We start from the raw sequence: 13,956 nt of genomic DNA on the forward strand, positions 1-13,956 counted from the left end.
TACAGTTTATCTCATTTTTAAATGGTTTTTAGATTGTTTAGTTTCTTCTATATCAGTGATTCTCAAAATAATTCGATCCGCAAACTACTTAATTCACATATGAACCACGGACCACTTATACCCCGGTCCATTTCTTATTTTGTAAATATTACCTTAGATGTGTGCCCATATTTTGTCTATCCTGTAACCTAGTATAAGAGATACGAGATGAATGAAAAGATTTTTTCCTGTGGCTAAAGAGGTTGAATTTGGAAAAATGACTAAATTAGTCTGCTGACTACGTAAACTAATCCGCTATATTTTGGACTTAAAATAAAACTTGTGTCAGATTTGCCTTCGCTCTGCTGCTATTGTTCACTATGAGCTGATGTAAACAAACAGAAACTACGAATAATTATAGTTAAAATGAACGTTAATTACATTAAAAGTTATGCAATAATTCAATATAAAATTCTAGTACTGTTTTCCATTTGGATTTTACACAGTCAAATGCTCTGCGAAAATGCCATCCGATCCTTGTAAAGAGTTCCGATTCAAAACGATCCAAATTTCCCGGATTCTCTTCGATAATAAGGCCAAGGAACTTTATTTCGCAACCAGACTAGATAACAGAGTTATCGAGAATTAGACTCGTCCATAATAACGAAAATTTGATGCTGATCATATAACCTAAACTGTCTTTTACGATCTTATAAAACAGCGACCAACTTCATTGTTATCAAGTTGATAGCTGTTATGATCTACTTTGAAGAACCAGAGTTCGAGCAGAGTTTGGGCCCCATCACTTTTCATGGGTAGTTTGACTCGGGCACCACGATCCTCGTCCAGGATCTTGTAGTGCTACGCAACTATGTATTATTGTTATTATTATTATTATTAATTATTTTCTCGGTTTCCTTTTTGTATGTATCGGGTTTTCTTGGTTTGTACCGTGTCGCGTGGAATTTTCTTATGATGTCACCTTAGGATACGTGAGAAGCTTTCTGATTGGTCCAGAGTGGGACAATAAGTGAAGCGGACTTCCGGAGAGCGGGAAATATAAATTGAGGGACTCTCACGATTGAGGACACTTTTTGGCTGCTTTTGGATTCGTCGAGGAAGGTTGCCGAGGAAGGGTCAGCAAGGACGTCGGAGTTAGACCGGGAGAACAGGAGTCTAGAAAGGGCGACCACTTTCAGTCGGGAAGCACAATCCGTTTCCATCGTAGTGTAATTGAGAAGTATCAACGAGGGACGTACTTCTGGTGACGTAAATTACGTTCAGGTATCGGAAAGAACTATTAGTTTTGTGAATTAACGTAAAGAAAAGGAACGCTTGGAACTCGAGATCGTGTTGCATTTACTTAACATAATACCGTGATTCGTCGAAGGCTAATATATGCAATTATTGTATAGAAGGAAAATGTGTATGTATATATGTATATAGAGTATTGTAAATTTCGTTAGTTTTAAGTCGTGTATCGTGTAAACTTGAGGGTTAGGAAGCATCTCGCGGTTATTGTACTGTTAGAATAAATTACTGTTGTTTCGCCAAATTCGTGCACGTGTAATTGGTCATTACTTGAGTCCTTAACATACATCCTTATTACATCCGTGGACTTAGATCCATCGGATAATCAACATTGGCGTCCGCGACAGGATATTGATCGGGTTGTTTGTTGTAAAAGGACCGACCAAACGTGCATCTTGTATTAACCCCTCATCCTACTGCCGCTTATATCTGTAATTATAGCCATTGGAATTGTAAATTATATTATTGTAAAACCAAAAGGTTTCGGTAAACTATGGATGAACAAATTACCAGCGGATCTTCAGGGGCAGGGGAATTGGGCAATGTGCCTATTGTAACGGGATTTATGGGCATGATCCCATGTTTTTCGAACCTGCCCGGAGATATTTTAGATGTGAGTAGGTTTTTCCAAACCGTCGAGAACGTCGCGTCGTTGGCAAGCTGGGATGAGACTGTGAAGGTCACCGTAGTTCAAGCCCGCCTAAAAGGTGAGCCCTTGTCTTTATTTTTCGATTTAAGGGACCAGGGCGTCATGAGCTATGATGAAATAAGGAGGGCTCTTATAAAGTGCTTTGGTCGTAAAGAAAAAGAACAGGACCCGTTTGATCAGGTATTAAAGATCTCCCAGAGAAGAGGGGAGAGGGTTTGCGAATACGGGATTAGGATTAAGTCGTTGTTTTCACGAGCGGTGACGCGCAATTCTAATTTAGCGACGCTTCGCGACAATGCTGTTAAGGAATGCTTTATAAAAGGACTACTAGCGGAGATTAGGAGGCAGGTGATGCAGAGGCGGCCGGACACCTTGGATGAGGCGATAGTAAAGGCCGAAGAAGAAGAGGAAATCGAATCGGCCTGCAACAAACGAGGTGGGATAAGTGAGGTATGCGCAAATGTTGAGCATGAAAGGGGGTTGGAGAGAAGGGAAGTACAATTGGGTAAGCGTGTAGAGGAGTTGGAGACTCAAATAAGGAGTTTGACCGAGTCCATGGCATCTTTACTCGAGCACATGAAGGGGAACAATAACCGCGAGAGGTGGGGAAAAGAGCGCCGTTGTTACACGTGTGGTGAAATAGGCCATATTTCGAGAAAATGCAACAAGAGAAGAGGTTTAAACTAGTCAGAGGTCATTTGAAAGGTCAGGCGAATGACCGGTTAGTTAAATTAGAACTGACCAGAAAGATCCACTTGTCAGACCGGGGGTTACCGATTGTAAGAGGTGTAATCCTAGGACGTGAAATTGCTGGTCTAGTAGATACAGGTGCAGAAAGGACCGTAATTAAGAATGAATTGACTGAATATATCAGGCGTGAAAATAGGAATTGGGTGGTCCCAAACAATTCATGTATTAGTGGGATGTCGGGAGCACTCATAAACAGTGATGAGGCCGTAGCAATCGAGTGCTGTTTCCACGATGGGAAAAAGGTATGCACGACAACACCAAGTGTTGGGTTTCCTGAAAGGGCAGGTTACGAGATGATCATCGGGATGGACATTATTTGCCAGCACCCTGGGCTGTTGGTGGGGATCGAATCAGTGGTTAAGGCAGATAAGCAAGGTCGTGAAGGGAGATTTTGTATTAATATAAATAGTGAGGTAGGGGTGGCAGAGGTAGAAAGAGAGGTGTGGAGATTGGATCACCTAGATGAACCGGTTAAGAGGAAAATAATAAATATTTTGAGAAAGTATCCGGACGCTATTGCTAGCGAAATTGCCGAGTTATCTGGCACTAGCAGACATATGCACTCTGTTAGCCTGACGTCGGAACGTCCGGTCAACGTTAGACAGTACCGAATTCCGTACAGTTACTTACCTGGCCTTAAGAAGCAAGTTAGTGAGCTGATAAAAGCAGGTATATGTGAGGAGAGCTCATCGGAGTGGAACTCTCCTATACATGTTGTTCCTAAAAGCTCTGGTGAGATTCGTATCACTTTGGACCTGCGAAAAATTAATGATATAACAGAACCCCAAATATTCCCGATGGCTCGAATAGACGACATCTTATCCCAACTTAATGGGAACAGATATTTCTCGGTATTGGACTTAAAAGCAGGGTATTTCCAGATTCCTCTAGATCCCAAGGTAAGACACATATTTGCGTTCTCCACACCATGGGGAAAATACCAACTTTGTAGGATGCCTCAGGGTGGGAAGAATAGTGGGAGGTTTTTTCCAATACATTATGACGAAGATCTTAGCAAAATTTGTCGGAAATAGCTGCTTTGTGTTTCAAGATGATATTGTATTATTTTCACAAAGTTTGGAGGATCATCTTGAGCTTGTCGATCGAGTAATTAGTACATTAAGGGATGAGGGCCTAAAATTAAATCCGAGTAAATGCCAAATATTAGCAAAGGAGGTGAGATATTTAGGACATATTATTAATAGCGAGGGTGTGCGACCTGATCCCAACAATGTTGAGTCGATCAAGAAAGTGGAAACACCTCGTAGTGTAAAAGAGGTCCGCAGTTTTCTCGGTGTGGTTGGATTTTTTCGGAATTTTATCCCGTCGTTTTCCGATATCGCTGCTCCATTAACAGAACTCACCAAGAAAGGGAAGAGATTTTTATGGAGCCCAGAATGTCAGAGAGGTTTTGAAAAGTTAAAAGAGGCAATAGCAAGCCCACCAATTCTAGCTCACCCGGATTTTGATAGACCATTCTATTTGCACACTGACGCATCTGACAACGCGGCAGCTGCGGTGCTCGAACAACGGCACGAAAAGGGACTGGCTCCGATAGGCTATTTTAGTAGGAGATTTCAAGGGGCAGAAATCAATTATTCCACAATTGAGAAAGAATGTCTAGCAATTGTTTTAGCCTTAAGACACTTCAAATTTTTAATTCTAGGCCAAAAAACGATAATACTCTCTGACCATAAACCCCTTGTGTTCCTTAGCAACATTCAAAATGGGAGCAAGCGTCTGACTCGTTGGATAATGGAGATTATGGACTACCATATAGAAGTCCAACATGTGAAAGGCGTTGACAATAAAGTAGCGGACTTCCTTTCGAGGAACGTTAACGGGGTTCATCACTTCGATGTTGAATCTACAAGGGCTGTAATCCCTAATAGATACGAGATTGGTTTATCACAGGATCGCGATGAAACTTTTGGCCCCATAAAAAGGGATTTACTGAGAAGCCCCGGGAATAGAAATATTGGGAGCTATATGCACCAGTATGTAGTAATAAGCGAATGCCTGTATAGAAGAAGCCTCTTGAAGTCCCGTGACAAGTATGTTAGCCAATTATGCGTAGGGGAGGATCTTGCTAGGGAAGTGATTAAGGCTGTTCACGAAAACAATCTGTCGGGGCATTGGGGCGTGCGAAAAACTATAATTAACATTGAGAAACACTATTATATTCGGAATTTGAGGGAGAAGGTCGAAGGTGTCATTAAGACGTGTGAAAGGTGCCAGAGGCATAATGTACACAAAGGAAAGGCTCCTTTCCAAGAAAACGAGACGGCTGAGGCACCTTTCCAAAAGATTGCTGTGGATATAGTAGGACCTATCCGCACATCGAGCAGCGGTAACCGATTCATCCTTGTAATAGTAGATATTTTCACTCGTTTCGTCGAAGCACACCCTTTGAAGGACCAAACTGCATGGTCTGTGAGTAATACAATATTTAATGAAATCGTTTGTAGGTACGGTGCCCCAGAAGTAATTATTTCCGATAGAGGTACCAACTTTCTATCATCTTTATTCTCGGACTGTTGCAAGTGGTTAGGAATTAGGAGGAACATTACTACCGCTTATCGACCTTGTGCGAATGGCACGTGCGAACGGGTGAACAGATCGTTAGTCGAAATGATAACTAAATCCTCTGACGATGGGAGAGTCGAATGGGATGAAATGATACCTTCTGCATGTTTTGCCTATAACAATTCGCACCACACTGCCATAAATGAGTCACCTGCCTTCCTCTTGTATGGTGTTGATCCCCGTACCCCTAATATCGAATACCTGCCTGATGATATGTCTACCGATGAGCGTAGGGCATTCCTGGTCACGAAACTCCGTGCATTACGGGAAAATGCGAGTATCCATGCGCGAAATTACAACAAGAAAGGAAGGGATTATCGAAGCAAAGGGAGAACATTAGTAAGTTTTTCGGAAGGGCAGAGGGTTTGGGTGAGAAAGAAAGGTGTTAAAGGGAATAAGTTTTCTTATAATTATAAAGGACCCTTTCGGATCACCAAGGTGATAAACCCAACTACGTATCGTGTGGAGGGTTGCAATATGAAGGATCAGGAGACTGTCCATGTCGATCGCCTAAAACCTTGCTATGGCTATCCGATTTGTAATAAGAAAAAAAAGAGGGAGGATAGAGGAATTGTACTGGAGGATGATGATGAAGTCCTGGATGATCGGTTGGTGAGGAGACGTGGGGTGGTCACTAACACGCAAGGTGTTGACACAAGTGGTGTGCAGAAGTGCACTGACCTTGAGGTGCGTAAGAAACCTTATAACCTACGTGAACGCAAAATTGATTTCCGTAGTTTGCACTACGGGAAGTGAGTCGCTTGGGGGGGGAGATATGTAGTGCTACGCAACTATGTATTATTGTTATTATTATTATTATTAATTATTTTCTCGGTTTCCTTTTTGTATGTATCGGGTTTTCTTGGTTTGTACCGTGTCGCGTGGAATTTTCTTATGATGTCACCTTAGGATACGTGAGAAGCTTTCTGATTGGTCCAGAGTGGGACAATAAGTGAAGCGGACTTCCGGAGAGCGGGAAATATAAATTGAGGGACTCTCACGATTGAGGACACTTTTTGGCTGCTTTTGGATTCGTCGAGGAAGGTTGCCGAGGAAGGGTCAGCAAGGACGTCGGAGTTAGACCGGGAGAACAGGAGTCTAGAAAGGGCGACCACTTTCAGTCGGGAAGCACAATCCGTTTCCATCGTAGTGTAATTGAGAAGTATCAACGAGGGACGTACTTCTGGTGACGTAAATTACGTTCAGGTATCGGAAAGAACTATTAGTTTTGTGAATTAACGTAAAGAAAAGGAACGCTTGGAACTCGAGATCGTGTTGCATTTACTTAACATAATACCGTGATTCGTCGAAGGCTAATATATGCAATTATTGTATAGAAGGAAAATGTGTATGTATATATGTATATAGAGTATTGTAAATTTCGTTAGTTTTAAGTCGTGTATCGTGTAAACTTGAGGGTTAGGAAGCATCTCGCGGTTATTGTACTGTTAGAATAAATTACTGTTGTTTCGCCAAATTCGTGCACGTGTAATTGGTCATTACTTGAGTCCTTAACATACATCCTTATTACATCCGTGGACTTAGATCCATCGGATAATCAACAATCTCCGAAGCGGTAGACTAGCGCCTTAACTTTCTCTAATATCTGTCCGTTAACTTTGTAAGTTTACAAGATACTTTTACAAACGTATTCTCTTATCTTCCATTGTCTTACTTAATGCTATTGACGTAAATCTGTGGTGCCCAAACTACGGCATCCGGCTCAAATTCGACTCATTCGATTGGCGCAATCTAACCCGCCAATCGAAAAATTTGGGCACCACTAATATAAACAATGATGACATCTATCTACTAAGTTTAACCGTGCGATGATTATATCTGAATTATTAAATATATTTTAATCAATTTTAAAAATAATTTTTGTAAATAAATTCTAGTATAATGGGATATCTTTTAGTTTTACAAAACAATTTACGACTCAATATTTCTAAATAATAAACTTATAAAAAAATCTGCCTATGCCATAGCACTGAAGTTATATAACTTCAGTGCTATGGCATAGGTTTTCTTTTTTATATTATCTTATTAAAAGTTATTAATTCATTACGAAAACTAAAATTTATTCATAGTTTGTATGTATACAAAAGATGAATAAATTTTTCAACTCATCATATACCGGTAAAACTGCCATATTGGATTTTACTAGTAGATGATGATTGTAAAATTTATACAGGAGGCTTGAATATAACTTTGAATAAATATCAATAAATTCTGTAATTTGTAAGAATTAAGTTGTATTTTTTACGCAATGTGCAAACATATAATTTAGCCCATTAGTACTGTAAGTTATAAAGAATAAATAGTTTTTGTATTCAGCGCCGGATCCAATAGGTGCGAGGCCCGATTGAATTTTTTTTTGCGGGGCCCCTCAAACTTTAAATAACAAAATTAATTAACTGTTAATTTACATATTGAAATATGTTGTTTTATTTTTAATAATAATATACCTAGTTATTTATTTTTGTAACATGTACTATTTTTAAATATATAAATTTTGACGTGATGCGGGGCCCCTTCAAGCGCGGGGCCCGATTGGCACCAATCGCTCCAATCGCCTAAAATCCGGTCCTGTTTGTATTGTACAGTACGCGATAATCTAAATATACGATACAAACTGAAAATGATTCATCGTTAGAAAATAAACCTATCAAGAATTAGAAGTAAACATAAAATGTGGATATTTACTCACCTCGATCCTTTTGTAACTAACATATATTGATAATATGAAAAATAAACAGCTAGTTTAAGTACGAGAAGTCCTAAGTTGGGTAGCAAAACATGAAAAAATCTCCCAGAATAAGCAACTAATTATGCATTTTATTATTTTAAATAAGAATAATAATAAAACTGCTTAGAACCTAATACTTTTTCTTAATGTTTCTATTATTCGATTATTTGCTTCATCTTCGTCATAGAAACTTTCAGAACTTATATAACCAATAAAAACGACACGAATCAGAAAATATCACGATGACTTAATAAAAAAAAAAAAATATACGAATTATGAAAATATAGATTTCGCAATTCTCTATATACGTATTGCATCGTCTTTCTCAGATTAATACCGTTAGGTTAACTTTTTTAAACTTTATCTGTTCTACAGGCACTAAGAAAACATTTTTGTACTCATCGTCCTGTGTTTTATTATTGCTTGACCTAAGTTCGGCCAGATCACATGGAGATCTGGCCCTAACTGGAATTCGGATTTTTGGATGGACAAGAATCCGATGAATCCGAATTCGAGTTCGATCCTCAGAAATTTTGGCGCTGAAAATATCAGATTAATTTGTAAAAAGAAATTGATTTGTTTGGTGGGATAATGCAACGCGACATGAAGGCGACTGTCAAGGAGGGGCCCCTTTCTATGGGAGACCAGACCCTATTTAGGTGTTGGATACGTAAGGAAACTCCAGAAAACTCCGCGCGGCCATCCGTTGATCGAGCGCGAACCGGAGACCAACAACCGGTCCAGTGTTTTGACCCTTAACCCGCGAGGTGGAGTCACTGTGGCCCCAGTAAAACTTTGACTGGCTTTTACTAGTCTGTCAGTCAGTGTTAGTGGTGGAGACTCCTAGTACCTTCAAGTTAGTTGACCTTGAACCGTTGGAACATAAGTTTGTTTCACTGTCAGTCCATACTTTTTTACACGAGCTTAAAGTTTTTGCTTTGGGGTCAACCTGACCCCACCTCACGGGTTATGTAAAAATTTTCTTCAATCTAATTATAAAGTTAAAAAAAAGTGGCAAAAAACGTTTTCTTCTTCTTTTATAACTTATTAGTAACGTTAAATCCCCAAATATATAGGAATGGCGGCAATACAGGGTGTAGATGTATATTTAATTAAGCGCCAAACTTTTTGAAGTGTTATTAGTACTCTAAAAGTTTAACAATCAATTATAATTTTAAAAAATCTTTAAAAGTTCTATTTTATATTTCTGATGTGTTAAATAAAGTGTAAAAAGTATTTTATGATTATATTTTTCCATATCTTCCTTTTCTGAATTACACAAATTGTAACAAAAGTTCTGGGGTCAGAGTGACCCCACCTCACGGGTTATGTATTTTTTTCACCTCACGGGTTAAGGGTTGATCTATTTGGCCATTTATGGAACGAAAATAAACTGAAAAACTAAGAAATTTCATAAAACTTAAAGTAGAAAAGTAATTTAGGCTTAGTAAACACAACACAACACTAGTGTTTGATGGAAAACTTGCCAAGTGTCTTTGGAACACAACACTAGTGTTTACTAAGCTTAAATTATAGAACGAGACACAAATAGAAAGATAATATCAGTGTATAAAATGTTCTATCATGGTCAATTGTATATTCAAGAGTAAATACTACGTATATCGTGATATTGTATATTTTTTAACTAATTGAGCTGTAGATAAAGGGTTTCATATTGATTTAGATGAAATGTTAAAAAATTGTAAAAAGGAAGTAATTGTATCAATTCTGTGTAAATATTATTTTATCGAGTTAATATAAAATTAAAATTAATGTTTTATAAACATTTTACGTGTACTAAACCAGTGATTTAAAATATTTATTTGAAATCCGTGAAAAACAGGAAGTAAAGGATAACAGTTAATTAAAAAAAAACATAAATAATGATAAAATAATCATACATTTTCCTCGTTAATCACAAAAAATATTTTTATATATTAGTATTACTAAGAAATAATCAAACATTCTTACAGAAATAATTATTATTAGATATTGCACTTTTAAGGAATTCCACTTGTTCGGTGTATTGGTGATCTCAAGCTGCGCCGTTCCCTGAACACTGGGAGTTCGCGCCTCGCTCAGACGGGTTGGCCCCTCGGAGTTTTCCGGGTTTTCTCCACATCTGTAATGCCCGAATAGGAGCCAGTTACCCTTAAAAAACCTCCCGGAAGGTATTCTCCCGCGCGTAACATCCGTCCTAACAAACATAACCAACTATTAATACTAGCTAAGGAAATTACATATTCCACGGGGCGAATACAGCCAGAGAAACTGATTCCCAACTTGCTACAAACAAATCCGAAGCCTTTCCGGGTTTTGAAGCCAACCCTTCAAAATCCAAATTCTAATTCGGTCTTTTCCGAAACATTTACTTTTAATGCTTTACTCAAAGTGATACGATTGATATAATCTTTTCGCTTCTATCCTGGCCTACGGGCAGTAAAAAAGTCTCTTTAATTCTTGCCATCATCGTTCGGCCAGGTGGCGAGTTATGGAATGAATATATCCGGGATAAAACACCCAAAAAAATTCCCGGGTAGTTTCTCGCCTCGGATTCGATTCCGCGTCCCCCACAAATGTAGGCTAACGTATTAACCGTCTTGGTTATCCGGCTGCCAATGACACGTATAATTAGTATGTGGATATTTTTGCATCTATTGAAACATCGGAATGTACTTTGATCCAGGAATAAATGACGCCAATGGCAATATTTAGACTATTTTTCTTCAAACCGGACTTTATAGAATTACAAAATAGTTTTGAATTCCTATTTAACTGAAAACGTACGTCAATTATCGTCGGACATTTATAGCATCATTATTTTTGCCAATTGACTACTGCACGATAACGTGCCAAGAACGTGATTCAAAATTATTCGTGTCTTCAATGAACTTTCGGAGGAAAATATTTGAATACCTTTAAATTCGGTGAAACTAATCGTTGTAATTTTGCAAACTTTAATGGCTTCTTTTCATTTTCCCCGCTTTTTACAACTTCGTTGTTTCGTAGGGATAAATATTTCTTCCCTCTCCCCACACTAAGCTTCCACATAATTTGCACGCATGTACGATTTATTTAAGTACATTTTAAAACATTAATTTTAGAATATATAAAAATTGTCTTGGCGCCAAATTAACAGATAAAAATTGCATTCACTTGTTCCATTATTATTGCTCTGTACATTTTTTACTTAATTTCTGGTATTATTTTCTTGGCTCTTTTTATATATCATCTTTCCATCTTGAAAGAACTCGCTGTGCTTCTTTTTTAAAAATGTTATTTGATAAATAGTGAACGGAATTTTACATGCATTGGATTTATTAAAAATGCTGAATCATTACAGCATGTTTGTTGATAAACAAGCTTAAATTTGCTGCTTGTTTTTACAGAACAAACATTTAAAATGATTACCACAATGTTCATTATTTGAAATAATTAAACTTTAGACACATTTCTAATAAACCCTGTATATTTAAAATTGAAATGACAGTAAAAAAAAAACTTGTATGAGAAAAATTATAAATTTCTTTTGTTTGTTCCTTATTGCTTAATATTAAATATTAAGCAATAAGAATATTGATTGGATTAAGGCACAAGCTCTTTTTAATATAATTTAAGTCATTTTTATCCATTTAGTAATCTGTATAACTATTCCCAGTAGTTAGTTCTGAAAGTTTTTAGAGGAGAGATCCTAAAAGGTTTCAGTTAATTTTCTGCCTGCATTTATACATTTGTGTATGTTTTGTCTAATATGTACAGTACTGTACTTATGTAATATGTTTTTATTTTCTTTGAAAGCAATGTAACTAATAAAGGCTAAATTTCATATGCTATACTTTTTTTAATATAGCTAAACAATTACATTTTCACATATTTGTGATGAATCATTTCTGTAAATGCTTTGTCTACAAGCATCTTGGCTTAAACATGAATTATATCAAACATTAACAATTATTGAAATTTATAAGAATATTTAACCGAATTATAAGAATGCAAGAATTACTTATGAGTTATCCTCAATAATGTTTTCTCTAAGAATAACTACACAAGTAATCCTTTAACCTTAAGAAACTACAATAGAATCCCTGACAGTGATTTGATCCGTATTGTTGACATTTATGCAAGATAATGAATAGAAGAATTGCAGCAAGTGTATGAATAAGACACTGGCTGCAATTCTTCTATTTAATCTACAGGCAAGCAGGCAAAGTTTAATATACAGATGAATCAACATATCATATTGGCTATCATAACTGCAAAATATCTAAAAACTGTTGGTGACAAGAACCTTTTGTAGTTATTTGGGAGAAAAGTTAGACATATTATATATTAAGATATTTCCAATTGTATTTTTGTTTTTCATCATTAAATCAAATTCATCTGACCTGCAAGTTTTCTAAGACAACAAATTGTCTATTAACCAATAATGATACTGAAATATACATGTGTGGTTCAGAATACTTTTATATGCCATATAACAGATCTGTACTGTACATTAATATGTTATTTTATTTAAATACATAGAATTTTAAATGTACAATTCATTTGTCAAACTAAACTATGTACTAGTGATAGTCTGAGCTGGTAATTGCAAAGATCATCCAGAAAATAATACCCATTTGCTTATAAATGGTGTTGAGAACAACATGTCAAGCAGGCAAGGTCAACTATCCTCAGTCACATGTATGCTTTGCTTGAAGTAACTTATGTTTTGACTGAGTGCATTGTAAGGTTGTGCATCTTTAAAAAAGATGCACAACTGTTAAAAGTTGGCAGAAAAAATTAAAATCTGGCAAAATATCGAGTGCATGCAGTTATTTGGTTTCTGAATGCCAAAAATATTCATCCAAAGGGCATTTATCATCACATTATGGCAGTGTATGGTAACGATGCAATAGGTTGCTTTGAGTCATTCAAAACAAGTGGGGTAGCATGTTGTCTGTGTTGTACTCCTCCATGATAATGCATGTCCTCATATGGCTCAGCAGACCATACACCTGCTTCAATGCTTCAAATGGGATGTTCTGCACCATCTACAGTCCAGATTTGGTTCCCAGAGACTATAACTTGTTTGGGACATTAAAGGATTTTTTGAGAGGAAAGCTTTCACCAGTGCTGACAAGTTAAAAGATGACATCACACAGTGGGCTTGGTAGCAGAGGAGGTCTACAATGACAAGATTCAAAAACTGGTCACAAGATATGACAAGTGCTTAAACAATGGTGGTACTTATGTTGAAAAATGATTAAATCAATATGTAATATTATGGCAAATAAAAAATTTTAATAAGTAGATTTGTTTTATGATTATGGGCATATAGGTATTACTTTCTGGATAACCCTTGTATTTGAGGACATCCCAGCAAATTCTGACCCATTCAGCTCTGAAAGTACTTATACCCATTATTTTAACCAGTTTCATTACAGGCTTAATTTTTAATACAAACAAGAATATATAAGGATAAGAATAAGAATAAACAATGTTAATTGACTGAATTCAAGAATACGTCATGAGAGTAAGCATGCCAGCTATCTATTGAGTCATATATAAGTTCCAACTGAGGGTAAATGTAATTGTCATTGAAATACATGCCAGATGATATGTTGGCTTCAACTAAGTTTTATTAGTAGCTACTAGTAAATAGTTTCTAAATCAAAATTTTAAAGTTGAAGTATCAAGTATGCAATAAATATGCATGTTTAAAGCCATTTAAAATGGAGCATTTGAAAGTGCATATACACTACATATTATGGGAATATTAACTCAGCAATAATGATACAGCAACAGCAGAAAAAATTTGCAATGTCTATGGCAGTGAAGTGATTTCAGATAGAGCAATTCAAAAGTGATTTACAAAATTCCATTGTGGTAATTTGTCCTTACAAGATGAATAAAAAGAAAGCCATTCCTCAGATTTTGATGACAGCATTTT

This window comes from Centruroides vittatus, unplaced genomic scaffold (assembly GCF_030686945.1).
Source record: "Centruroides vittatus isolate TY-2023 unplaced genomic scaffold, ASM3068694v2 contig_250, whole genome shotgun sequence".
Classification (NCBI taxonomy): Eukaryota; Metazoa; Arthropoda; class Arachnida; order Scorpiones; family Buthidae; genus Centruroides; species Centruroides vittatus.